The 25,439-nt window shown below is 43.5% G+C and overlaps 1 protein-coding gene across 2 annotated transcripts in view; it reads right to left on the bottom strand.

The window, feature by feature from the left end:
- The window catches only part of SEMA5B (semaphorin 5B), a 165,890-nt gene that overhangs the window by 97,327 nt on the left and 43,124 nt on the right, over nucleotides 1–25,439 (bottom strand). For both annotated transcript variants that reach the window (XM_072417908.1, XM_072417909.1), the window contains exon 2: nucleotides 12,500–12,559. The gene's annotated coding sequence lies outside the window, so the exon portion shown is untranslated. The remainder of the gene's footprint in view (nucleotides 1–12,499; nucleotides 12,560–25,439) is intronic.

The raw sequence follows: 25,439 nt of genomic DNA, 5'->3' as shown, positions 1-25,439 counted from the left end.
ACTGAACATATAACAATATACAGAAATGTATTTACAGAAAATATAAAAATCAGAAAATCAAATCTCTGTTTAAAGTGGACCTGTCAATAAATTAGTTGTCATTATTACATTCCTGTACAATATACAGGGGGAGTATCATTGGTCAGAAAGCTCCAACTTTTATCAGTCTGTGACTTAAAGTTGAGATGCCCCAGGTATCAAACCGCAACATTGTATCTTTGTAGTTGTAGGTTAGATGGTGGCATTGTCAGGAGAGGTAACAAATACCTGGAAGTGTCACCCTGAGCCTGCAGAGTCAAATATATCTGATGCCAATAGATCCGATTTAATTATCTATTTTATGAATGATTTGTAGGCTGCGTTCGTGCACCATATTCATGGTTTATACATGAAGACCATGATAAAAGTTGAGCTTTTCTGACCAGTGATACTGTTTCTGTATATTGTGCCTACATTGTATGTACTCCTATACACACGTATGTCACATGTATGATATCAGACTTGCAGGACTCGCATGTAGCGAGGCCGCTGTGTGCAAACAGAAAACAAACATACCTCCTCAGCTCACCAAACGTTTTGCCAACACAATTTTTACAGTCACGGCAAAGTAATATATGTAATTAAGAAAGTGAGGGAATATCAGCGGGAATCAGCCGTCAACGTTAATTTGATTACATGAAGGAAGTGAAGGAGCTGCCTAAATTAAAAAAAAAGAATGCGCAACGGAGCTTTTCATGCTTCCAGCTAAAAAATTACAATTAATTCCTTCCAGAAATATCCAATAATAACTTCATCGATTTAAAAGCAAACAAATGTGAGATTTCCCCTAGTAGAATGTGTCTCTGCCCCTCCCACAATGGGGAGATTTACCCCAGTAGAATGTGTCCGCTCCTCCCATAATGGGGAGATTTCCCCCAGTAATTAGTGTCTCTGCCCCTCCCACAATGGGACGATTACGAAAGCAGGCTCCTGGTGTTGCCCCATGCTGTCTTTTATTGCACCCTCACATTAATTTTCTTTTTATAGTCAGTCACTTCCCTAATTCACCTGTTACCCCACCTCTGCCCCCTTCCTGTTCCCCTCCACCCACCTCTCACCCCCTCACCAGTCGCCCACCTGCAGAGCTCTGGGCATCTTCCTCCCCCAAACACATAAATCTCACCCAGAGACAGCACCACTATTTTTAGGATAATTGCACATTCATCAAATCCCACATGAGCCATCGCTGGCATTTTGTAGAGATTTAAAATGATGCCGCTGATGAGGAAAAATGCATTATGGAGGTGCAGATTTCAGCTCGCATAAACTATGACAAATATTCCTGAATGCAGCTGAAAGAGGCGGCATTCATGCTGAACTGACAGCACAAACAGCAACACTGTGGGGTGACCGGACCCAAGATAATGGGCCATAGGGCACCTCACCCCCCCAACCGCCCCTGGCACCAAAATATTCAAATCCCAGACAGACGATTCCTTTATATAGCTGATAATGTTCAATAAAACACAACTAGAAATCTCTGGGTGCAAAGATAAAACCCCCCAATTCTGCTACTCAGGGATGTGACTGGGGACAGCCCAGTGACAACAAAACATTTGATGAAATATAGATTGGCACAGATCTCCCTGCATGGGGGTCTCATCACAGAGTACAGAACAACAGTGATCTCCCCGGCACTTCTGGCTGGGCACACCACCCAGCACTTTTCAGTAACCACCCGGCTGTTTTTGTGTGGTTATGGAAAAGTTGGGTCACAATACAGCAGTCACCACCCACGTACAGATTCTTCCCACCCAGCTTAAAAAAATGTGTGGGGAGAACACTGGAACAAAGGGACGTGTATGGGAGTAACAGTGTTGCCACCCAAACCTGGATGAATAGGGGGGGTAAGCTTATGTAGTATGGTGATGTCAGCACTTGTATCAGGAATACTCAACTCCAATACATGAGGGCTGGGGTTGGTCATTTTCAGGATATTTCTAACAGGTAGCTTTCAATAAAATAATCCCAAGTGATCCTGTCACGTAGACCCGTGTTCAGGCACTTCCTGTTGTGCCGCAACAATGCTTTGTCCCTGGCACCCAATCATGGACCTGTGTTGTCACCGTATCACATGGACTTCCAATAGAGATTACTGGTGACACACAATACACAAACATGGCTCACTGTTGTCACCATCAGGAAACTCATTCTGAAAAATGTCATGCAGACATCATTGCAGTGCATGCAGACAGGAAGTGGATGCAATGAGGTTGCAGTAAATTATCAACAAAAATATAAAATTGTAAAAGTGAGGATTTCATCTTCAGAGCTGTGATGTCTTCCTATATTATGAAGCAGACGGTGGGGGGTCACTGCTATATCATGCTGAGTTCTGTGGCCACTAACGCTGCTTTGTCCTCATAAGATGGCGGCCCTGCTGCATGGCTGGAGATGCAAATCCACCGCCACATTCTGACCAGGACTGAGAGGAAAATGTGTGATAGTGCCGGAGTGACTCATGGAAGCACAACAAGGAGAATGTCACAGATATGACCCAGAGGAGGATAAAGGCAGATCCGCCACAACCCATCCGTGTGAATATACCGCCGGAGATAAGAACTACAAAAATACGCCAATCTATCACTAATTTATCACTTCCACCCTGAAGTAATGACCCCGGTGCCAGGCGTGGCCCCTGGGTTTAGGTGTGACTTTCCGTGATCGGCCCTGGGAAGATTTTCTGTCCTCGGCCTGCAGAGCTCCCCACCACATCCTTAATGAGGATTAAAGGGGCCTCCTACATACAATCACCCATCCAAAAGTGATCCTTTCATCAGGACAGAGGGAGCTGCCTTTAGGAACAACTCCACTTGAAAGCTCCTGAATTGCTCCTCTGATGGGTTCTTTTTACTGTTCTTTGGGTCCCCAAAGCTAACAGTCACAAGCACAAAACTTTCCCCGTTTATTGGTCTGAGATTTCGTACAGACTACTAATCTATTAAAGCTTACAGCCCTGCTCCTGGCACGCAGTCCTGACCAGGTACAAGCTGGTTCTGATCATACAGAACCCTATGCATGAGTGGTCAGCTGGCGTGGTTTTGTGTCATCTTGCCCCATAGCTGGGTACCAATATCCAGGTGTAATGTCATAACACACCACTGGTATAATTTGCAGAGTAGTCACATGACCCGGCTGTTGCGCAGTGCTGTGCACTCTCCTCCTCGCCCATTTATCGCCCTTCTGGCTATTTTCACACACAGATACTTTGTAACAATTTATTCCCTCCATTTCCAATTACACAACACCAGCACGTTGCTGCCATTAATTCATCTTTCAGTCTGCTGTCCGACTAATCATCCCTCTTTGTCGGTTTGAATTAATGGAATTTGTGGCGTAACAAGCAATAAAAACAAAACGCTCGGCGCCAGACGTAATTAGTTTACAAAGCAGAGCGACTTCAATGAAATGATTGGTTTTCTATGGCTAAGCTGGGACTTGTCAATCAATCAAAGCCATGAAGAGAAATTGTTATATTGCACAGTGATTGCGCTGTACAGCTTAAAGAAGAACCCCAAATTAAACAAGTGAAGAATGCATGTAGAAACAAACAGTTGAAATGTAATCAAAGCCAACAATTTTGTATTTGTTTTGGTTGGAGAGGTGATGGCTTAGACCCCCTGTCAGGTTTTCATGGCTGTCAGTGTCCCCTCTGTGGAGGTTCACCCTATTTGTCCCGGTGACTATTCACTTTTACAAAAATTTCCTGTTGGTCTTTAGAACATATAAGAGAGTTCATAAACCCTATAAGTGGTCAACTAGGGCACCATTGTTCTTTGGTTACCCCCCCTTTCCCCACCACCAATCACCTTTGTCCTTTCCTGTGCCACCTGTGCCCAGCTATGGTTTCCCCAGATACCCTATGGCAAGCTGCATTGTTTGCCAGGCTTCTCAAAGATAGATTGTTCCTGCCCCGGCTTTTGTGACACTGGACACAACTATGAGTAAAGCCAAAAGTTTCTGCTCTGCCCTTCTTATATAGCCTATAAAAGACCCAAAAGTGCAGCAGTTTCCCCAGGACATGGAGGTCCAAACCACTGAGCAGGGCGGGGTAAATGATTTTTATTTTGGGGGAGGAGAAGAAGGGGGATTTGTGTTTGTTATCCACTAAGAATGATAACGAGTGAAAACTTCTGGGGTAATAAACAATTGATATGTCTTAGTAGCATCTTGGGTTTGTGGCCCCTGTGTGTGAAAGAGGGTACCAGGGGTGTCCTGCTTGTGGCATCAAAATGGCCAGAAAATCCCCAGCAGGAGGTCGGGACTGGACATGGCAACCACATAGAGAGGGATGGAGCCCAACATCAGCCACCCCGTTCCCCGCTATATCTTTGGATCCAGTTTATTGAAAAGAAGTCAATATAAACACAAAAGCAACTTAAAGCCTTAAAAGAAAACACTCAAAGTCCATCTCATGGCGATCTACAACCCACTGCAAATTACCCCTCCACACCCCTCAATTATACCCCCAAGCTGTGTAACACATCTACAGGTTATCAGGCAACCAAATCTTGGTGTATAGACAAATTTCAAGAAATAACAGTGGTAGAAATCTAAAATGGTTTCGTAACTTGTAAAGGTAGATATTTGTGATCTAAAATGATTTCATATTTGTCCCTGCAGTCTGTGCACAGAGGGGCCGAGGGGTATTTTTAGAAAGGCAGATCAGAGGTGACCACTGCCTCCTCACAGGGCCAGAAGAGGTGTCATTCAATCAGGCCAGCACTGCCCCGTGTGACCGGCAATCAGTGGAGTGGAAGTTTCTGCAAATTGACTCCGAACGCTCTTCTTACTGCATTGAGACCCTCCGTGTATACTGTGGGGGGATGGGGGATCATAAAACTGGCCACCTTCTATGACACCTTCATATAAGAGTTACAGAACTTCAATTAACAGAGATGTGTTGTCACACAGGGGATGAATCACTGGAATTTAGATTGTTCACTTACTAAGGTGAATTTCTCACCTTGCAAGGAGCAAATCAGTGTGCTTAGTGAGTGTGGGGAAAATGATAAAAGTATAGGAAATCTATGGTCCGAGATATTGTTTGCACATCATTGGATGGTTAATGTCATTGGAGGTAAGAATCTTTAGCAAGGGGATAATTCACATTACTGTATGTATGTGCACAGCTCATATTCTTTTAGCAAACCAACCTCATGTTAACCAAAATCAACTTTCTGGTAATGATGGAGCACTGATCACCTGCAGAATCTCAAAAACCAATAGCCAATCAACAGGCTAAAACATGGTGACATCGCAGTGACAGGCATGCCGCCATCCAATAATGCAGCAGCAGAGAAAACTTTTCCCTTTTTATTTTTTTGGGCACTGCCATTGCTTTATAACAGTTCAGTCTGCAGGGTTCTCATCATCAATGACTGCCAAATATAAGAGCTTCCTAAACACCTGACTAATCTGTTCCAGCCTCTGAAATTTGCACCTGCCAATAAAAAAAGGTATATTTGATCCCTTCTCTTCCTCTTCTCTTTATCTTCTCTTGTCTTCTCCCTCTATTATCTATTTATGATTCTATCATGTATTATACTTCACTATATCCATCCATCTAATTGGTAATATTCTATGCATCTAATATCAACCTACCTACCCAGCTACCTACCTGTCAGTCTATGCTTCTGGTATCTGATCACAGTTTTATTACACTCCCATGGTGATCATCAGCAATAATCAGATGTATTGATCCCGATCAACTCTGTAGCCTCTTCTTGAGATATTCGGTTTTTGTGAAAAATGCACTGCGGCTGAAGAGATGAACTGAATTGCGTCCATCAAGGGCCCCTCATGGATTTTACTAGAAACTTCCTTAGTCTGGCTCCTATTTGTAAGACGTAAAAGAAGCTCGAAGTCCTCGCTGAGCCTCCCAGAGTTAAGAAAGATAAATTCTCTCCGCGGTACTCACATAGAACTCCATGGAAACTACCCGGATAATTGGAGGAGAATAAAATCCCGGCCTCGCAGCATTGTGTACCAAGGATGAGGCACTGCCAGGAGAAGCCGACACCACCTAAATCACGGCGACCACCAAGGCTCAAAGAGCACCTGTATCAGGGCAAATTTTATTACATATACATTTATTTATCCCGTAATGGAAGAAGAGATTGTGATTTCATTCTTCATTATGACATAAAGATGTGACCACATACACGTAATACTTTGAATTCCTTCACATTTGACTGATGGTTTGGCCCCTGGGAACCCCATACACAGACCTCTTCATGCAGATTTGCTGCTTTTCTGAAATGGTATTGGGAGGGGATTCTGGGCATTGAATATTTAAACATAAAAGTCCCTTTCTATTAATCTTTTCTTTGCTCAAAATATTTTTGAGAAAAGAGAAAAAATACAAAAACATTTTTCAGAGCTGACGTAGCGAACAATCATCAGATTTCCCCCAAGAAAAGGGATCAATGTGATTCTAATGAGAAGTTGTCACCCTGAAGTTCTACTTTAACCTCCAATACTTTGCGCTTACAATTGGATGCACACAAGGGATGAACGTTCTTTGTAAAACTCCGCAGAAAGGGGTCAAAATGGGTCAAAAACAAAACTTTTTTCGTGGTTAGGGGTGTTTGTGGAATGTTTGGCTATTGTTGGCCACCAAGTCGTGCGCAGCCTATAAGGAGCTTGCATGGGACCCTGAAGAGAACGCGGCCGCTCCAACCTTTCTGTCACTTTGTCCCACGTACTCTGAAGAAGATTCGGTCGCATTTCTCCCCCACGGGGTGATGTCATCCCGCAGGAATGCGAGGGCAGCTGGCTGCCCCTGAATAGAAGCACATCACACATCGAAAAGAGCGTCCCTTGTATATTCAACGTGCGTTCCCACTCTGCATACAAACATTTGTCTCCTGAATAATTTCATTATTGTCTCTCTCCATTTCTGCCAGAAAAAAACCAGAAGAGGGGGGGCTCCAACCATCGCTGCTATGGGAGGGCTTCCACCCATCATCACCATGATGGCAATATTCATGTTTAACCAACTTTCCTGTGTGCTTGCTGGGCACAATGCGCCCCACTTTCTCAGGCTGCTGTATCAATTCACAAAGCAGAAGAATGGAAGTGATTAGAAGGTCAGAGAAGTCTCTCTTTTGTTGGGTTCTGCGTTGCATTATTTTGTCTCTGTAATCTTTTCCCTTTATTCGCTTCTCCTTTAGAAAGGAACAGAGCTGTCACACTCATAAAAACTGCAAGGTCTGATCCCAAACAAAAGGCCACGGATATACAAAACATATGGGCAAGCCCCCATCCCTCTACCTCGCAGGGTCCTGGGGCTCAACGCTTGTTATAATGAAGAAACTACAAAGACGCTTCAGATAATGCGACCCCAGAAAATCCATCGAAAACAGATCCTGCTCAGGAGTCACAAATCCCTCCAGACCATGGAAACAAACCCTAATCATATCCTTTGTGGAACAATGAGGAATTCCACACGGCTGTATAGAGATCAGTGAGCCGGTCTTATCCATCTCTGTACAGAGGAGCTGACACTCTAATGTCCCCCCACAATCACACACTATTATTATACATTTGTTTAACTCTGGCATATACCGCAGTACTGTACAGAGAACACTGAGCCAGTCCTATCAGTCTCTGTACAAAAGAGCTGACACTCTAATGTTCCCCACAGTAACACACTATTACTATACATTTGTTTAGCTCTGACATATACCCCAGTGCTGTACACTCAGCCAGTCACATTTGTCTTTGTACCAGAGGGGTTGACACAACATATGTTTGTTCTGGCATCATGCGGGGTCACCATATACATCCTGGACTGAGGAATTGGCTCACAGAAGATACAATCCTGTAAATCTAGGTGTCTGTACAGTTCCTGGCTGCAATATTTTACATAGATCAGCCCCTGCTGCAGCCTCTCTACAAAATTACAATGCTGTAATCTAGGGGGGGTAGGGGGGGTAGAGACTTAGAAAATGCTTCCTCCTGCCTGCAGCAAACTCATGACATAATCTGGGCCTAGACAAAGTCACCAACTGAAGCTATGGATGTTTTTTTCCTGGTAAAATGTGGAACTGGTTTGATAAATGACACCGTTGCTGCACATTGTGACTTGTCAGGAGTTTTAATTCTTGCAATATATCTGACAGGTTCAGTTTTGATAGAATTCCAAGGATTATGCAAATGTTCCAGATTTCAGGATTTTTTTTAGATTTCTTGCAGAGTGCATTTTTCTCTCTCATCTGTTTATCATCACAGAATAAAAAAAGAGTTCAGGGAGAACATCGGCACAATGCACCAAACATGTGCCGTGGTCCCCCTCGCCAGCCTCGGCTCACTTTCAGAGTCTCATTTTTCTTCCTGCTGGAAGAAATCTCCTGAAGCCAATGGACGCTCTGCGACGTTCCCGAAAGACGCAATAAATCTCTGCACGGCAGACGGACTCTTACAAAGCGACTCCTTCAATTTATAACGTCAATTTGTTGCAAATGATATTTTATGGGTGTTATCCACGTGCTGCCCAGGAGTGGAAAACTAAATTAAAAAGTATTACAGCATTCAGCTATTGGCAAAACAATCTCGCCAGGCCGTGTAACGCCATTTAGTCCTGCTTGTCGAGCAATTTATCCCCCTCGCACCCGCCACATCGCATCTGAAAGCAGCAGCAGCGCCGCTAATGGAAGGCAGAAACACTTCTACTGCAAGTGGCAATTCCGTGTGAGGTGAAAGAGATTAATCTGCCGCAGTGCATTCTGGGTAGTAGATAGACGTTCTATGAAGTTTCCTAATAATGCCGCCGACTAATTGATTCAAAGCTTAAATTAAAACCTTCTTTGACGCATTAAAAAAAACACTATACGCATGTTTCACCATTAAATAAACTAATTTACAGACATAGGTCGATATTACATAACAGTAAAAGAAAATTGCATTCAATGCAACTTCAGTTCAACCTTCGCACGACGCATGTTCATATATGTTACATATTTCCCGTCTCCTCTGCACAGCTGCGCTGGATGTTTGTACCATGAATATAAAGTAGCAGATTATTGTCTGCGGTGGAGGACGACGTACCGACTATCTGTGCACTCGGATCGCCCCAGGATCGTGCTGCGTGTGAAAATTGAGATAACGCAATCAATATTTGAAATCTCCGTGGGGAAATTTTTGGATTCGGTCGCCTCAGCAACAATTCCCTCTCGGAGAACCTGACGCTGAAAGATGGGCTTTGTGTTTACTGCTCATTGACAAGCTGAGGACTGATCCTTGCATGCTATATCTGTCTGTTATCCTGACCATACACGTATACAATTCATATCTCCCAGATATATCTGAACGCCGTCACCGTCTTCTCTGTACTGCTCAATAGTGGATGCCCGTCACTCTGCCCAATGCCCGATGGACCAACCAGCATTCCAATCAATCAAACATCAATAAGGAGTGTCCTGGATTTTCATTGTTAGATTTGATGTTTCTATAAAACAGAATGTTTTATCTTTTACAAACTTTTGTTGTTTTGTGTTATAAGGGTCATGTGATTTTCTGGTGTGTATCTGGGTTTAGGCAGTCCATTCATTATGAATAGGCAACCATTACACAATGCACATTAATGCACATTACGCATTGCAATGGATCACTCGAGTGTGAAAAGGCTCTTACACTATTGGTCAATGGCGACCAATCAGAAGATGTCTAGTATTTGAAAACTTTAAGGCTCCTTTCTCAAATCCTGCAGATCATTGAACCATCTTAAAGAAGATGCATTAACATGACGCAAACAGGCTGCAGAAGATCAGCAGGGCTGAGATGTTTTAAAAGTTTTATATGACTTAAACTAGATCTCATTACCCTATATTACATGGATATGGACATCCATTTAATGCGGACTGTGTAAATACAGGGTGAATTTCATGCAGGTGTAGGCATATCATGAATGACACAGAGATGAGCCAATCACAGTGCTGCTTCTGCTTTCACTGTTCAATCACAGGCTGGGGTGGGTCCAAGAAAATCTGGGCTCAGAGAAAGTAAGGTAAATGTTGCCAACCATCAGACTGGACATCTAGTGGCAGAAAAAGGTATTGCATAAAGAAATGTCGGGATTTAGGCTGAATGCTGCAGCAAAAGCTAGTTTTCCCTCCATTGGGCTATTTATTTTGTCATATCTTGTTATTTTTAGTTGAAGTTCAGCGACTTAGAATGAGTTTACCCTTGGATCAAGTCTGCTCCTGTCAGTGCCTAATCACACAGATCCTGCTGCTTAGTGAGTCCCTCCTCGTGTCCTGTGCTACCTAATTATCACATGCACTGTCTAAATTGCATTGCCAGCAAAAATCTGTCCCGCTTGGCTTTCCTAACATCCTGTTCCAGCCACGGTTACAGACTGAACGAGGAATAAATGATTTTCGAAAAGAGATAAAAACAGGATTTTCAGTCATTTCCTCTCTTCAGCGACCACAAATCCATTTCCCAGCGATGAGAGGTATATTAGCTTTAAACAAGCCCATGAAAAGAGTTTCCCTTATCCCCCCATCGCCCCTTTCACCCGCCAACTACACATAACAAAACGACATTTACGTAGCAGCGTGGCGTTTCAGGAAAATAGCGGGCATTAAAATTTCCCGGCCATCCGCTGCGCTGCCCTCTCCCCAAATCACCCGCCGTAACGTTAATTTTCATAATACAATTTGTCTTATTTATTGCCTCAATTACAGAGATAATCCCAGAAACGCAATTCTATGATAATCCGCGGCCATTTCCATAGTCATCGATCTCGTATTTATTACACAGGAGATACGACGCCAGACATCTATTAGAATGAAAATCGCTATTATTTCAGATTGCTTCTTTAATAGAGGCATTAAGTAAAGCCCGGGGTATTATAGGAAATAATCACAATTCCTTTCAGGGGTAGAAATCATTCCCCAGTCTTCTGCTGCAAAAAAAAAATGAAATTGGATTTGGTGATTCAGAGGGCATTATGGGCACTTGGTGATTATAGAGGTCAGCATTTCCTTGGGTCTCTGTGTACTGAAGGTCAGCGCTGGATTCTGGGTAATCAATCACAGATAAGAGAATTACAGCTGATTTAAATAAAAGTACAACTGTGACAATCTACAAACCCCACGTCCAGGTTCATATGGTGAACACAAATCTTGTTTTAGCTAAGTGAGCCTTCATTTGTATCTCACACATTTCCCCTACCAGACACTGCAGATCACAGAGAGTGGAGTCAGTGAGGTCAATCCAGATGGCAGTGGGCAGGACTGGGTGTGGCCAGGTGATGATTGACAATGCTGATAGCTACGCCCCCCTGTGGCATCCTCTCAGCTCTTTGTAGTACAAGCAGGCAATATTCTACCACAACCAATCGGCATTCACCATTTACTGCACATCAACACTGTTTATATTTAGGTTTCAAATTGCATTTTGGAACATTGCAGCTGCACACAGCAAACCCCACAATTCACTTTTAACTGTTGCAGAGTTCAGCTGCAGCGCCACTTGAAGAGAATTGCTCAGTGGGCTGATTCCCTTTGTTCTTGGCTCCATTACTCACAACGCATTGCTGCCATAGGTGACCCACCCTGTCCTTCAATGGCCCTTCTGTTTGAAAAGCCAAAGATTTGCCAATGAGGCCCCAATTTGCAGGACAAAGGGGCGCATTGCTGCGGAGGATACAGGTCCCTAATGCACCATGCCGAGCCTATAGAGGAGCTCAATATATATGAGGGGTAATTATTCCGCTGCACAATCACAAGGGAAAACAGGATTGGGAAGCAGCACCCCGCTTCATTAACCCCCCAATGTCCCAACACCGCTCACCGCTCCACTGTTTGTAAATATGAAGCCGGAGCGCATCAAATGCATCTCCGGCAACAACTATGCACCAAATGTCGTGTGTACAGCACCAGTCCTCCATCGTCCGAAGGACCGTCCACAGATCCACAGACAATGAATGACTAACGGTCCTAATGCAAGGGAAGGGGGGGAGCGCGCAGCAGGGTGCCGCTCCACCGCTCCCCCCCCTCCCCCTCCTCCTCTGCATAGAGCAGAATGGTGCTGTATGTACAGCATTAGTTCATGCATCGTGCAGTGCTAGTCGTTGGAAAGGATTGTGAAAGATCCTTTTTAACGACTAATATTGCACCTGTGTATGCGGCTTTAGATGCATTGTTCTTTCTTTTCATCTTGTGATCCTCTCCTACTTACTGCACTGAATCTATGGAGTGTTGTCACCCAAGGGCAGGATTACCCCCCCCCTTATGACACTAAGGGGGGGTGTTCTGTAGTCTATATAAATAACTCAGAACAATGTAACTGACAAGAGTGCAGAGAGAGCAGAGAAAGTAATCAGCTTGCATGGTATCCGGCAGGATCAACAGACATTATTTGCACGCTATGATTTCCAATAAACAGTTTGTGATTTTACGATAAAACACAATTTAATTGGCTGTTATATTTGAGAATCCCCAGAACTCACCAGCACAACATCACTGGGTGCTCATCCTCGATGCCGGCGTCGCATATGATCCACTTTACCCTGCAAGACAAAAATAACAGATTGAAGGATTTGCGTGAATTATAAAGATGAATCAAATATTTCATCTGCAGGCAGAGTCATTTACTTTGGTTGGATTTGATCAACAATGGTTTTAGACAATTCGGGCTCAGGGCAAATATGAAGTAGGGCCCCCCATTGTACAGCAGGAAGAGTCCAGGCTGCATCCAGAAATATACGCGACACCACAAAAAGCAAATATCACTGAAAACATTGCTGTGGACCCTTCAGGGAGCTGGAAATGTAGAAAATTCATTTAAAGGAATGGAAGGTTGAACCTTCAGTCCAGGGGACCCCTCATTCCTGGCTGCTAAGGTGCTAAATCTGTGGTCACATGACCACCAGTGGTGCAGCAGTGGGGACTAGTGATCTTCTGCTGCTCCCTCTGCAGCCAACCTGGCACCATGACGCAACTCCAGTCCAGTAGCCAAGACCAGTAGCCAATAAGCAGTGTCCAGGACCCATCATGGGCATGGCAGGGCTGACATGACTATACTTAAAAGAGACTCAATAGGAATTGGGATCAGGACTGTTATGTGATCCAAGGAAATTTAAGTTTTTTTGGTTAATTACATTAGTCATCAGATGGTTGGGAAGGAGAAATAAAATTAAAATAAATTAAAACTTTGCAGCTTGGACAGGGACCGCCCCCTGTCTGTGATTGGGTAATAAAGGAATGACACCCTCAGCTCTCCCCTCCTATTTGCCAGTTGAAGGGTAGTAAAGCCTGATTGGCTGGCAGTGATACCCTGTCATCTCTCAGACTGAATTCTTCTGATGCTAATATAAGTACAGAAAATTAAATGTTTAATGATATCCATACACCTCAGATAGAAGCCCAGTAATGGTCATATATCACAAAATCCCCAATGAAAACATTTCACAGCTTGGATTATATTGATTTGCTTTCTGGGAAATCTTTGTGACCCATGCACTTCATGCGTCACACTGACGGGGTCACTAACTCCTATTAACCTGCAGACAACCCAAATCTCTCTGTAAGATGCGGCCCAGCACGGTCAGTGGTGATCATGTGACCCCAGCGGTTCTCAGAGAGTAGAATTCCATCTGTGGCTGTACAAACACGAGACCCAAAACCGTCCAAATTCCCAGGCAAGTTCTTGCCCAGCACGTGTGTTTCCAGTAAATCCAATGCTATTTATCTCTCTCCGTCCTCGCCGCCTTCCAAATAATTGTTCCCACGGACGCAGTGGTCTGTTTTCTTTGGATGGTGGACCATGTGACAGAACTCCTAAAAGTGCGCACTTTGTACCCCACAAATCCCATCGGGAATCTGCGTTTCCACAACACACTCACGCTGCTGATAAGAATGAAGGGGATGGGGGGATTTGATGTGTCCTTTATTGGAATAATAATATAAAACAACTGAAACATAAAGGCTACAAAGTATCAGACGGTCACTTCACACCACAGTACACAGGGCCCTCTCCTGACATTGCACCATCTTACTTTCACTCCAGTAAGGTGATCAGCTTGTGTTCTAAATCCCCCAAATGTTGAAATATTTCCATACATTCTAAGGATTCCCAGAGCTCTCTGGTTTAGCTAACAGGACAGCCAAGCAAACGTTTCTTGTCTTTAGGTTTGCTTTGTCTGATTGGAATATTAGATGCTGGCAGCCAATGGGAGGAGAGGGGTGGAGTCATAGCTCTGAGACATTCCCTTGTGCATGTAAATGTCAGATTGAGATACTGAGCTCTGTAAGTAACACACTTTTTACAACAGGAAACACAAAATATAAAAATCAGCAGTTGCTAATAAAATAATTTTATAATAATTAGATGAATAGATAATTTGGGGACACCTCGCCCTTCCTCCCACCAGTGACACAAACAATGCAACCTTTGGGGGTTTCCTAAACATTGTGTGGTTTGGCTCATTATCCAGAAGGAATAAAGAAATGTGAGACATTCTCTGAACACAATAGTTACTCTCCAGCATCCCCCCAAAACTAGAAATTTTGGGTGGGTGAACCCTAAAAGACCCTAAATATAGAGGAAGGGTTGGGCCATGGAGGGGCAATAAGTTGAGATCTTCAAAGTGTGACCTCAGAAGGGCTACCTGGACAAGAATGGACACCACAGTGAATTAGGGTGTCTGGTAGCGGCATGTTGCAGGGTGTCGCCCCCATCCAACGGGAAAGTCACATGTCTGACGGATGAGCTCGGGATCGTCTCATCCTACGCTCTGATGCCAAACCATCTGCGGCCCCATCACAGAGCGGCGTCTGTCTCCGGCTGATTAGGAAGCTGAATTAGGAAAGATGGCAATTGTTGAACGGATCCCAAAGCGCTTTATCTTCCCCACTCATCATCCTCCCTAAAACCCATTTAGTGTCATCTATGTATGGAGAAAAAAAAGATACGCAGATAATTAAAACTTCAGCGTGCTAAACGCATCTGTAGGGGGCTGTCAATGGAAGCTGCTGGATCAGAGAAATAAGAGAACCAGTCTCCCAGAAATTGCTGCTGTGCAGAGAGGCACAGCTGCCGGACTCGCTTAGATTGTCAGCTCATCTGACCCTAGGTCACATGTCCATGTAAGTCCTGCAACCACATCCAATGTAGTACAGGACTCCCACACTACTTCTTAGAGAATGAAAGGAGCATCATGTGATCTGATTTCCCATGGCAGGGGGAAGAGTGGTGCAAATCACCAGTGCAATCACCAGCCTGCTTACTGGACTATACCCAGGCATCATTACAGTGCTGGGGTCCTTCCTGCAAACTGCCTAAAATCCTCCCCCAGTGCCTGAAACATTTTGTACTGCAGGTTCTGAAAGTGGCAGTATGAATCATGAAATATCTGCCTACTATCTGTCTACTATGCTATGGAATCATACTCAAAATTTCAGGCATATGAAGCTCACCAATATGGACTATTCACTGATTGGGCAAACGAAGAGCAGCACCACATTCACAAGGTATCACTCTGTTCTCTCCTCCTCCTGTTACCAAGTTCTCAGGATTTCACTGAACCATCACTGACTGGTCACCCTCTCCCAGTTTGAGTATTGCAGGGGTATTGGTGGAAGTCTATATGAGGCTAGATTTAGGTTTTTATTCTATCTGAATAGCTAGCTGAAGCCACTTTCTATGTTAATAGGTTGCAAGCCTTAATGGGCAGAAACACCCTTCATCGCCCATTTGTTAGCAGTTCGCACTTTGATGTTCTTATTGGATGTATTGATGCACTTTGCCCATTTGCCCCCCTCTAGGGTATTTATATATATAAATGTATGACTGTGAAATGACATAGATGCATTGCATGCATTGTTCTCTATATGTTTGTACACTTTTCTGGCTCTTCGCATTATTTGAGGGGCTCCTCATGGTGTTGGTGAGTCTGTAACTGTTTGCTAGTGTCACATTCTCTGTTATCTGATGTCTAATAGGTGGAGCTGTGCAGCTGGTTGATCTTTGGGTTGTCCCTGCACTTGTTGGTGTGGAATATTCTTCACTATTTCTTTGTTGAATGCTTAAGAGAAAAATGCATAAGGCTACCTTTGTAATCTGCATCAATCTGCCTGGGGCTGCTTTTTCATTGTCATTGGTTTGGATGCAAAGCAGTTTGGATGCAAATAAAATTCCTCTAAAGACCCCAAAACGTACAAATTCTGCAATGGACTGGATTCTAATACTGGATGAGTCAGGTATGATATGATCCTATGATGCATTGATTGGTGACAACACTGAACTTCCATCAATCTCATCCTGAGCTCCCCACACACAGATATGTCAGACTCCACCACACATTCTAATATTTTTATATCATTATTTTTATATTGTGAGATTTACAGCCGTTGGGTAGGGCTCCCCCTGAATTAAAATGTCCATAACCCCTAAAAGCCAAGATAAACCGTTACAATCCTTGCGCATGACAATGGAAGATTAGCAAATTTATTCCATGATCAGACAAAGTCCCAAGTGCAAAATTAACAGCAAGGAAATCAAACTTTGTTTTGTCTTCTACAAACGATCAATCGCAGCGCATGGCGAATATTAACCTTTAAGCAGCGGCAGGAAAGTACGATTCGAGGAGACCCTCGGTGTATCTGTGAGAGCCGGGTTGTCACCTTTGGGCAGAAATCATGTGATGGCTACAGAACATTTCCTCCTGACACATGACAGATAGACATCAGATTTCGGTTGTTGGAAATGATCTTTTGTGGTTGTGACAGATGAACAAACAAGAGCTGTACACAAAATGCTGTTCTGATCTATGGAGAGGGGGAGTAGGGCTGCCATTGGAGGGGACAAAGGGTCGTTCTGTATCGAGAGCTTGACTTTGCAGTGCTGGATCTTCTAGACTTTAAAGGAGAAGTTTATGGGGCCCAGAAATTTTTATTGGCGGTCCTGGGGAGGAGCACAAGAGAGATGCACTCCATATGAAAGCACAGCAGTCATTCCTGATTGGTGCACATACATTTTTGAGACCATTTGTGTTGGGTGACAATAATCTGACTGTGTGTGTACCTTTATATGGGAGATCAACTAATAATAGAGACTCAGAAAGCTCACTGGATTCCTGGCAGGACTAGCAGGTACTTTTTTGCCTTTATGAAACTGATATAAAACACCATTGTTATAGTGAACAGTACAATAAGGAGAAAATAGTTCATTGTCTGGGATTGCACAAACGATTTAAACCTCCCGGATTACCATCAAGGCCCAGATAAGAATATACAGCTTCTACCATCCTGCTGGCAGCCTGGGACCTCTGGTGTTCTGTGCGGCAGGTTTTACAGCGTCGTACACCTCATAAACATAAGCTGTGGAACGGCTCGGGATATATTGATTTATCAATCTGCAAAGGGTTTACTAGCGAGCCCGATACACAGGGGAGACATAATGGAGGATGTAGCAGCCGGGCCGCCATGCTTCAAATCCATCATAATTACAGGGAGCCAATTATCAGCAAGGCAGGAAATGGGACAATAACCTGAAGATGGTAAACCAGTGAAATCTCACTTCTGCCATTTAGATTTCTGAACATCACAACCAGAAATACAGGCAGACAATGATATTACCAAAGCTAAAGGATAAGTATCTTTATTTCAGTCATGTGACTGCGAATCTCAGAACTAGTTAGACTCAGCTGATGATAACCGTCACTTATAAAATAAAGATAGCAATCCTGGCAGAGAAATGAGGTATAAATCATATGGGTACAAGGAGCTGCAATCTCTGCAATATGGCAACAACGCTGCACAATGCAACAACCAATGCTGGAAATACAGAAATCCCACTGCTGGTCCCCAATGCCTGGATACATAAATCTGCCTGTGATGTCATCAGATTCTATTGAATAGATAAGCTGCATTCTCAGTGATGTCACCGGTCTCTAGTAATTGGATAGGCTGCATTCTTAGTGATGTCATTGGTCTCTAGTGAATGGATAGGGGTCTCTAGTGAATGGATAGGGTGCATTCTCAGTGATGTCACCGGTCTCTAGTGATTGGATAGGCTGCATTCTTAGTGATGTCACCGGTCTCTAGTGATTGGATAGGCTGCATTCTTAGTGATGTCACCGGTCTCCAGTGATTGAATAGGCTGCATTCTTAGTGATGTCACCGGTCTCCAGTGTTTGAATAGGCTGCATTCTTAGCGATGTCACCGGTCTCTAATGATTGGATAGGCTGCATTCTTAGTGATGTCACCGGTCTCCAGTGATTGAATAGGCTGCATTCTTAGCGATGTCACCGGTCTCTAGTGATTGGATAGGCTTCATTTTTAGTGATGTCACTGGTCTCTAGTGATTGGATAGGGTGCATTCTCAGTGATGTCACCGGTCTCTAGTGATGCGATAGGCTGCATTCTTAGTGATGTCACCAGTCTCTAGTGATTGGATAGGCTGCATTCTTAGTGATGTCCCCAGTCTCTAGTGATTGGATACGTTGCATTCTTAGTGATGTCATTGGTCTCTAGTGATTGGATAGGGTGCTTTCTCAATGATGTCACTGGTCTTTAGTGAATGGATAGGCTGCATTCTCAGTGATGTCACTGGTCTCTAGTGATTCGATAGGCTGCACTCTTAGTGATGTCACTGGTCTCTAGTGATTGGATAGGCTGCATTCCCCGTGATGTCACTGGTCTCTAGTGAATAGATAGGCTGCATTACCGGTGATGTCATCAATCTCTAGTAAAGAATTCTCCAGTTAATGCGTCTGAGCTCATTTGAACTCCATCTTCTCTGGTGTTCATTTCAAGGGGTTAAACTTGTTTTTCTCTCATTTGCAGTGGTCAGCAGAGGCTGAGCTGTAACTAAACATATGAAAAACCTCCAGGAAAGGGGAAGGGTTCAGATTTAAATTACAGCCTCCACTGAAAGCAGAAATTACCTCTGTGCATTGGGAACGCGGCCTTTGTTTTCCAAAAATATTACCAGAGGCTGAAACGCAGATTAATTCTTCAAAGAGCTAAGAACCTGACCCCCGTTCATTGCAGATCTCTCTTCATCCTATCGCTTTGTAGAGATCAAACACCAACGGGCACCATGTGGATTTCTCGCATTCTGCGCCTTCAGACCTAAAATTGGCTGAGAATATAATGCGCGGGGCCTGTGAGTGCTGCAAAGATTGCCAGTGTGCATGGAAATGTAAGAGAGTTCAAATCAGCTTTCCAATCTGTATTCATGCAAAATATTCCAGAAATGTAAAACTGCTGCTGCTGTCCATAGTCACATCTGTGTCCCTTCCATGCAGCAAGGTTTACATGACAAAATGCATTTCCCATGTGACTACCAGAGGGAGCCTGAACCCTTTTTTGGTTATTCCACCCCAGCAAAACAAACAAAAAATAATAATAATAATAATATGGTCTTTCTGAGTTCAGTATCTGCATTTAATAAAGTGGGGAACTTTACAAGGCAGCAACAGATGTGATCCAACTTTTAAAATGAAAAAACAAAGCATTGAGCTCTGATGTCATCAGTCTGCTGCAGACAGGAAGAAGCATTACCTCAGTCTTCTCTCCACCAATAATCAGACTGTGATATTGTAACAATCTGTGTCTCTAAGAATTCCACAGGCAGCAGGATTTACACAAATGTGTCATCTCTGAGCCAGCATCTGTACATGGTGAACCAGGATGATGCCTGAACAAAGATGGCTTCGGGCTTTTAGAGAACAGAAGATGGCGGCATAGACATGGGGAGTCCTGTGATCTCTGGAACATTACAAAACAAATCTGATGGCAGCTATGCTCTCACAATCTTACCATCATGCTCTGGGCCTTATATGCAGAATCCCCCTTTATCCTGCACTTCTCTTTGCGGCTGCTTGTTATGTAAGATTAAAAAGGAAAATACAAAACGTTTGGTTTCCCCCCAAACAAGTAGTAATTGCTGCCACTTACTTCAAGTGGTTTTTGATCTTCGTTTTTACAAGCAGTTCTAAATTTTTTTTTTTTAAAACATCAAAAAGCGACTCGCTTTAGACAATGAGGAGTCGCTGCGATACAAATTAACATGCGCTAATCATCGCTTTCCAATCCTGCTTATTGTTGAGAAGACAGCGGGAGAGTCAGCGTGTTTCTAACAAAAAATTCTCAGTTACATCAAACTTGCATCTTCGTAGTAACGTGTGGCGCCGCTTGATCTGCTCGCTTTGCTGCACATGAGAGAGTTTCACCGATATCAAGATGGGGACGGTAAAAATAACCTCATCTTACTTTGGTCCAGAATGTTCTCCTTGTCGCACCTGTCATCCGCTAAACACACCGCACCTGCCAGCCCGCTGGAGAATTATTGCACAATGGCCGCCAGTCCTGGGTCTCCATAGCAACCAATTTATTTGTATTTACAAGTCGATCTGAAGCCCCCTCAGATCCGGCCCCCCGCACGCCTTTGATTGGAGCTGTCAGCTGGCACAAAGCAGAATAACAGCGTGTCACTCTCTCGAGCGCGACTCTAATGACAAAATTGCGGTTAATTTGGGAACTTTGCAAAGACGGCCGATATAACTCGCACCCGCCGAGAGTGCCGAGGTGGAAAGCTGCAGTAAATGCTAAATTCTGAGAATTGGAAAAAAAAACAATTTAGTAAAAAAAAAAAAACTCTGTTATGTGTTTGTTATTCATGTGATGTCAGATTGTTTTATATCAAATATTTTGTAACGTCGCATTACTCGTCTAACCAGTTTATTCTAAAGGACACAAAGCGACAAAAAATGCACAAATCTGAAAAAGCCAAGGATTTCCCCTCGTGGTCCCTGCACCCTGCTGACTGGTATTGAGGCTTTGGAGTCCTAGGAGCCAGGTCACATGGTCACTTCTAGGAAGGATGAGGATGATAAGGATACATCATCCTCATCCAAAAATGAGCAAAATCAAGAAGGCAAATCACAAAGAGATGATAATTTATCCTCACCAATAAATTCCTTCCCCGTCCTATCAATGGCAGCCGATTTATTCCCAGTTATAGGGCGGCTGGTCAGTTCCTCTGGCCAGAGAAGTTGCAAATCCTCAGTTATATAAAAAAAAACACTTTCAGTAAATTTGAAATACAAAATTGCTGCTCTGTATTAAGTAGTCCATTGATGTCATTTTATATGCAAGCAGTTCTTGAATGGGCAGCACAGTGGCTCAGTGGTTAGCATTTTGCAGCACTAGGTACCAGGTTCGAACCTCGGCCAGGACATTATCTGCATGGAGTTTGAAAGTTCTCCCCGTATGTGGGTTTCCTCCGGGTACTCCGGTTTCCTCCCACATTCCAAAAACATGTAGTTAGGTTAATTGGCCCCCCCAATAGACCTTAGACTGTATTAAAGAGATATGACTATGGTAGGGACATTAGATTGTAAGCTCCTCTGAAGGACAGTTAGTGACATGACTATGGACTTTGTACAGTGCTGCGTAATATGTTGGCGCTATACAAATACTGTGTAGTAATAATAATTATTACTCATTGAAATATTATATTCTCATTGATCAGCTGCTTCTTTTTTCACTGCCCATGGGCAGGACAAGAGGAGGGAGAAGATCTCTAAGTGTTACTTATCTACAGCATAGAAAAATAAGGTTGGTGCTATGTGGCAGAGTTGTGTAGATTTCTGGGCCAGGTGGACAGAAATACAAATACTTTAACAGATAAACCAATCATTTCCTACAATTCTCCCAAATACTCCCTTATATATATTTTTATTGCACCCCTTATATACTCTATATTAGTGTTTCTCAACCCAGGGTTCCTCACGAGGTTGCCGGGGGGTTCTTGAGCACCTCTCAGGTCAGTATAACTGACACCAATGATCATTTTGGCTATCTGTAAGGGTGACATTCTTCCCACTGGCCAGCAATGTAAGAAGAATTCTTACCACTGACCACCACACCACTAATGTATTGTGATCTGTGGGAATAGAAATTATAGGAGGGGTTCCCCATGTTATAAAGGTGGAGAAACCCTGGGCTATATTACACCTGACACTATTCTTAATTTTGAGTTTGCCAGGCTTTGTGCCCCCTCAGCACAGCTGTGACCCCTTTAATGTGAGGGTACATCAGACATCAGATACAAAGTATCCGCGGATCACACAGAGCCGGATACGGATAGGCGCTCTCGGAGCAGATGGCGAGTCGTGGGACTCCCCAGACTCCTCCAGAAAGACACATTCATCCATGACAACATTTGTTTTTCTACTGTGGAGAAAGAAGTTTTCCTTCTCATTATTTTTCCAATATAATAAAATCAGAAATCCCAGAGAGTACATAAGAAGGACTGGAGTTCCCCTAAGGTTCAGTGTGTGATCCAGTGCATCCAATGCTGCAGACAATCCCAGGGCTGGGAGAGGTCAGACACCTTATCGAAAAGTAACCGCAGACTGGAGGAAGTGGGAGAGGGGAGGTGTCACCATACAACAGATCCATATATTGTATATGTATATTGTGTTATATATGTATCCATGTGTTATATATATTGTATATGTATATTGTGGTATATATGTATTCATGTGTTATATATATTGTGTTATATATACAGGTATATCTATTGTGTTATATACAGTATGTATCCATGTGTTATATGTATTATTATTATTTTTATTATTATTAATATTAAAGTATTTATATAGCGCCAACATATTACGCAGCGCTGTACATTAAATAGGAATATATGTATATTGTGTTATATTTGTATCCATGTGTTATATGTTTATTGTGTTATATATGTGTATATATGTGTAAATATTGTGTTATATATCTATATATCTGGGATCCCTAAAGACCTGAAAGCCATGCATTCTGGGACAGACACATTATCCATGGATTGTGGTATTTAATATAATTTTTATCACTCTACTCGGATTGTCCACAGAGAGTTTCCACTGACCTCTAGGAAGTGAGCTCTCCATGGGGAATATCCCATGTTAGTGCTGACCTCTCAAAGATCTTCCTTGATTTGTAACTCATCAGTCATGTTAAACAGGCGGCTGCTGTAAGAAGAATATGCATTTCTGGGGGTTTTCCAGGAGACACTTCCAGGGAGATTCCTCCATGTGGACCCACACACACCTACATGGTGGATCTGAGTTGATGCTGGTGACATCTCAATGTGAGGTCCTTAATGATTGTGATTTGCCAAGACAATCACACAGCTATGGCTCCACTTGAAATGCATTTATGATGAAGCGCAACATTTGATACGTTTGTCAATTTGTCTTTTGTTACAGACTCTGCACAGGGAAGAGGTGATGAAATGTAATTGTATCAGCATCTAAAACATCAATTCAGAAATGTTCACAGCAAATTAAATGTGGCAAAAAGCAAAGTCGTGTCTGTAAAAACGTACAGGCTGAATAAAAAAAAATTGACTGCACCACCAGAATGCACACTCAGAATCTGCAAAACTGCAATATGTGGGCAGCAGTCTATTAACTCCCAACCATGTCACTGACCAACACTGATCTGAGCTTGGTGGACATCCCACTCCATAACTAGAACTATAAATATGGAGACACCCCCCTCCGTGAGGTCAGGTGCTGATGGTGGGGATTTGCCCCCATTGGTGAGGTCAGGTGCTGATGGTGGGGATTTGCCCCCATTGGTGAGGTCAGGACTGGTGATGGGGATTCGCCCCCATTTGTGAGGTCAGGTGCTGATGCTGGAGTTTTGCCGCCATTCGTGAGGTCAGTTGCTGATGGTGGGGATTTGCCCCCATTGGTGAGGTCAGGACTGGTGATGGGGATTCGCCCCCATTTGTGAGATCAGGTGCTGATGTTGGATGACCAGACTTGGCCCACTATTCCCATTTCTCCCAAAGGTGTTCAGTCAGTGCTGACACATCAGACACCAGACATTCTTTATTAGATGTATTGACCTCAGATATAGCTGTGTACACATTATGGAGGACACAACTAGGACAAATAAGAGGAATGGATGTCTTTCTCTGTGCACATCATGAGGTCCCAATGTAAGGAATGAGCCCTGCAGATACTTAACCCAGTGGCCTGACCTCTGACCCTTTCTAACAGCATCCAACAGGAAAGAATGGATTGCTCACATCCAACGGAGCTCACTAACTGCACAGCTCAATGCCATTTTCACCTCATCTAATAACCAAAGTCCATTCAATCCTTTATTTCTTGTAATTACATTGCTCTGAAATTGAATGCGACCCTACAGAGAGCTGTTCAGTATATAAGCCAAAGAAGCCTAAAGTACACCTGTAAGAGGAATGCAGGGTCTATCATGGCATGGAAAATATACAGACGCTCTGAGATTGTATGAGGTTCATCAGCAAGAGCCTAAAGGAATGTGAACTGGTGACCCCTGCACATACATTTTCCTTTACGTCAGTTCTGGTGACAACAGTCATCAATACAACAGAGGGGATGAATTGCCAATGGTCACTATAAAGAGATTTATGGTGGTGCAAAGAGCTTTTTAAATGGCTTCTGAACGCTCCAGAAGATTATTTCACCTATTCTGTGTCATTCTGTTGCCAAAAAACTGCCCCTGGTCAGCTTGGATCATAACATATGGTACTAAGGAACAGAATAAATAAAGCCATCTCACAATGTTGGGGTCCCACGGAAGTTCCTCCTATAGGTGCCGTGGCATAAATCCTGAATCAATTTTCCAAACAAATTTAGTGAGGAGGAATTTGGTTATTTTCTGAAGTTAAGTTTCCCCACTGATGGCCAGTAATGCCACCCTGCTCATCTCTCCACATCCTCTATAAAAACAAACGTGTGAACTCCTACAGGTCCGTCAGGTTTGGGAATCCATTGAAACTCAGGACTTCCTGTGGTTAGGGTTTGCTGGGAGTTGTAGTTTCACCAACAGGATACAGTTCACAGTCTCCTGACCAAATACTGGCGTAATTATTTGCCTTCAGTGAATATTGAAAAGCAGATGGAATTCCTGCTAAAGTGACTTCAAACAGGTAATTGAGCATTCTGATATTTTTAGTCATTCACATGGTGCTTTTAGAATCTCATTACTGGCAGACGCAGCTCTGATACAAAAACTTTCAATGAATTGGGACGGCATAAATACCAAAGAACCGGAATTGCCTGGTGATAGTCACCTGCACCACGAAAAGCACAGAGGAGAAAGGAAGACAAAGGCATCGTTATCAGCGCCTCTACCTACAGCAGGCGAGCCGGAGCTCAGGGGATGTTTGGGGAGATCAGGGGCCACCATTGGCACATCTCAGGCTTTGTGCTGGAAACAACACCGGCCACAATAACCGCTCACCAGACAAAAAGCAAATACAGAAAATTCCTGCAGCTAAATGAATAATTAGCTATAAGCGCCCAGCCGCCCACTGTGTCCCAGAGTTGCCATTTATAGTGAGTATCTCCCCACAGTCATTCACATGGAGTTGTACCCACCACGTGGCAAAA

This window comes from Pyxicephalus adspersus, chromosome 7, assembly GCF_032062135.1.
Source record: "Pyxicephalus adspersus chromosome 7, UCB_Pads_2.0, whole genome shotgun sequence".
NCBI lineage: Eukaryota > Metazoa > Chordata > Amphibia > Anura > Pyxicephalidae > Pyxicephalus > Pyxicephalus adspersus.
Note: the sequence above shows the minus strand (reverse complement) of the source record. Positions and strands in the feature narration are given on the sequence as shown.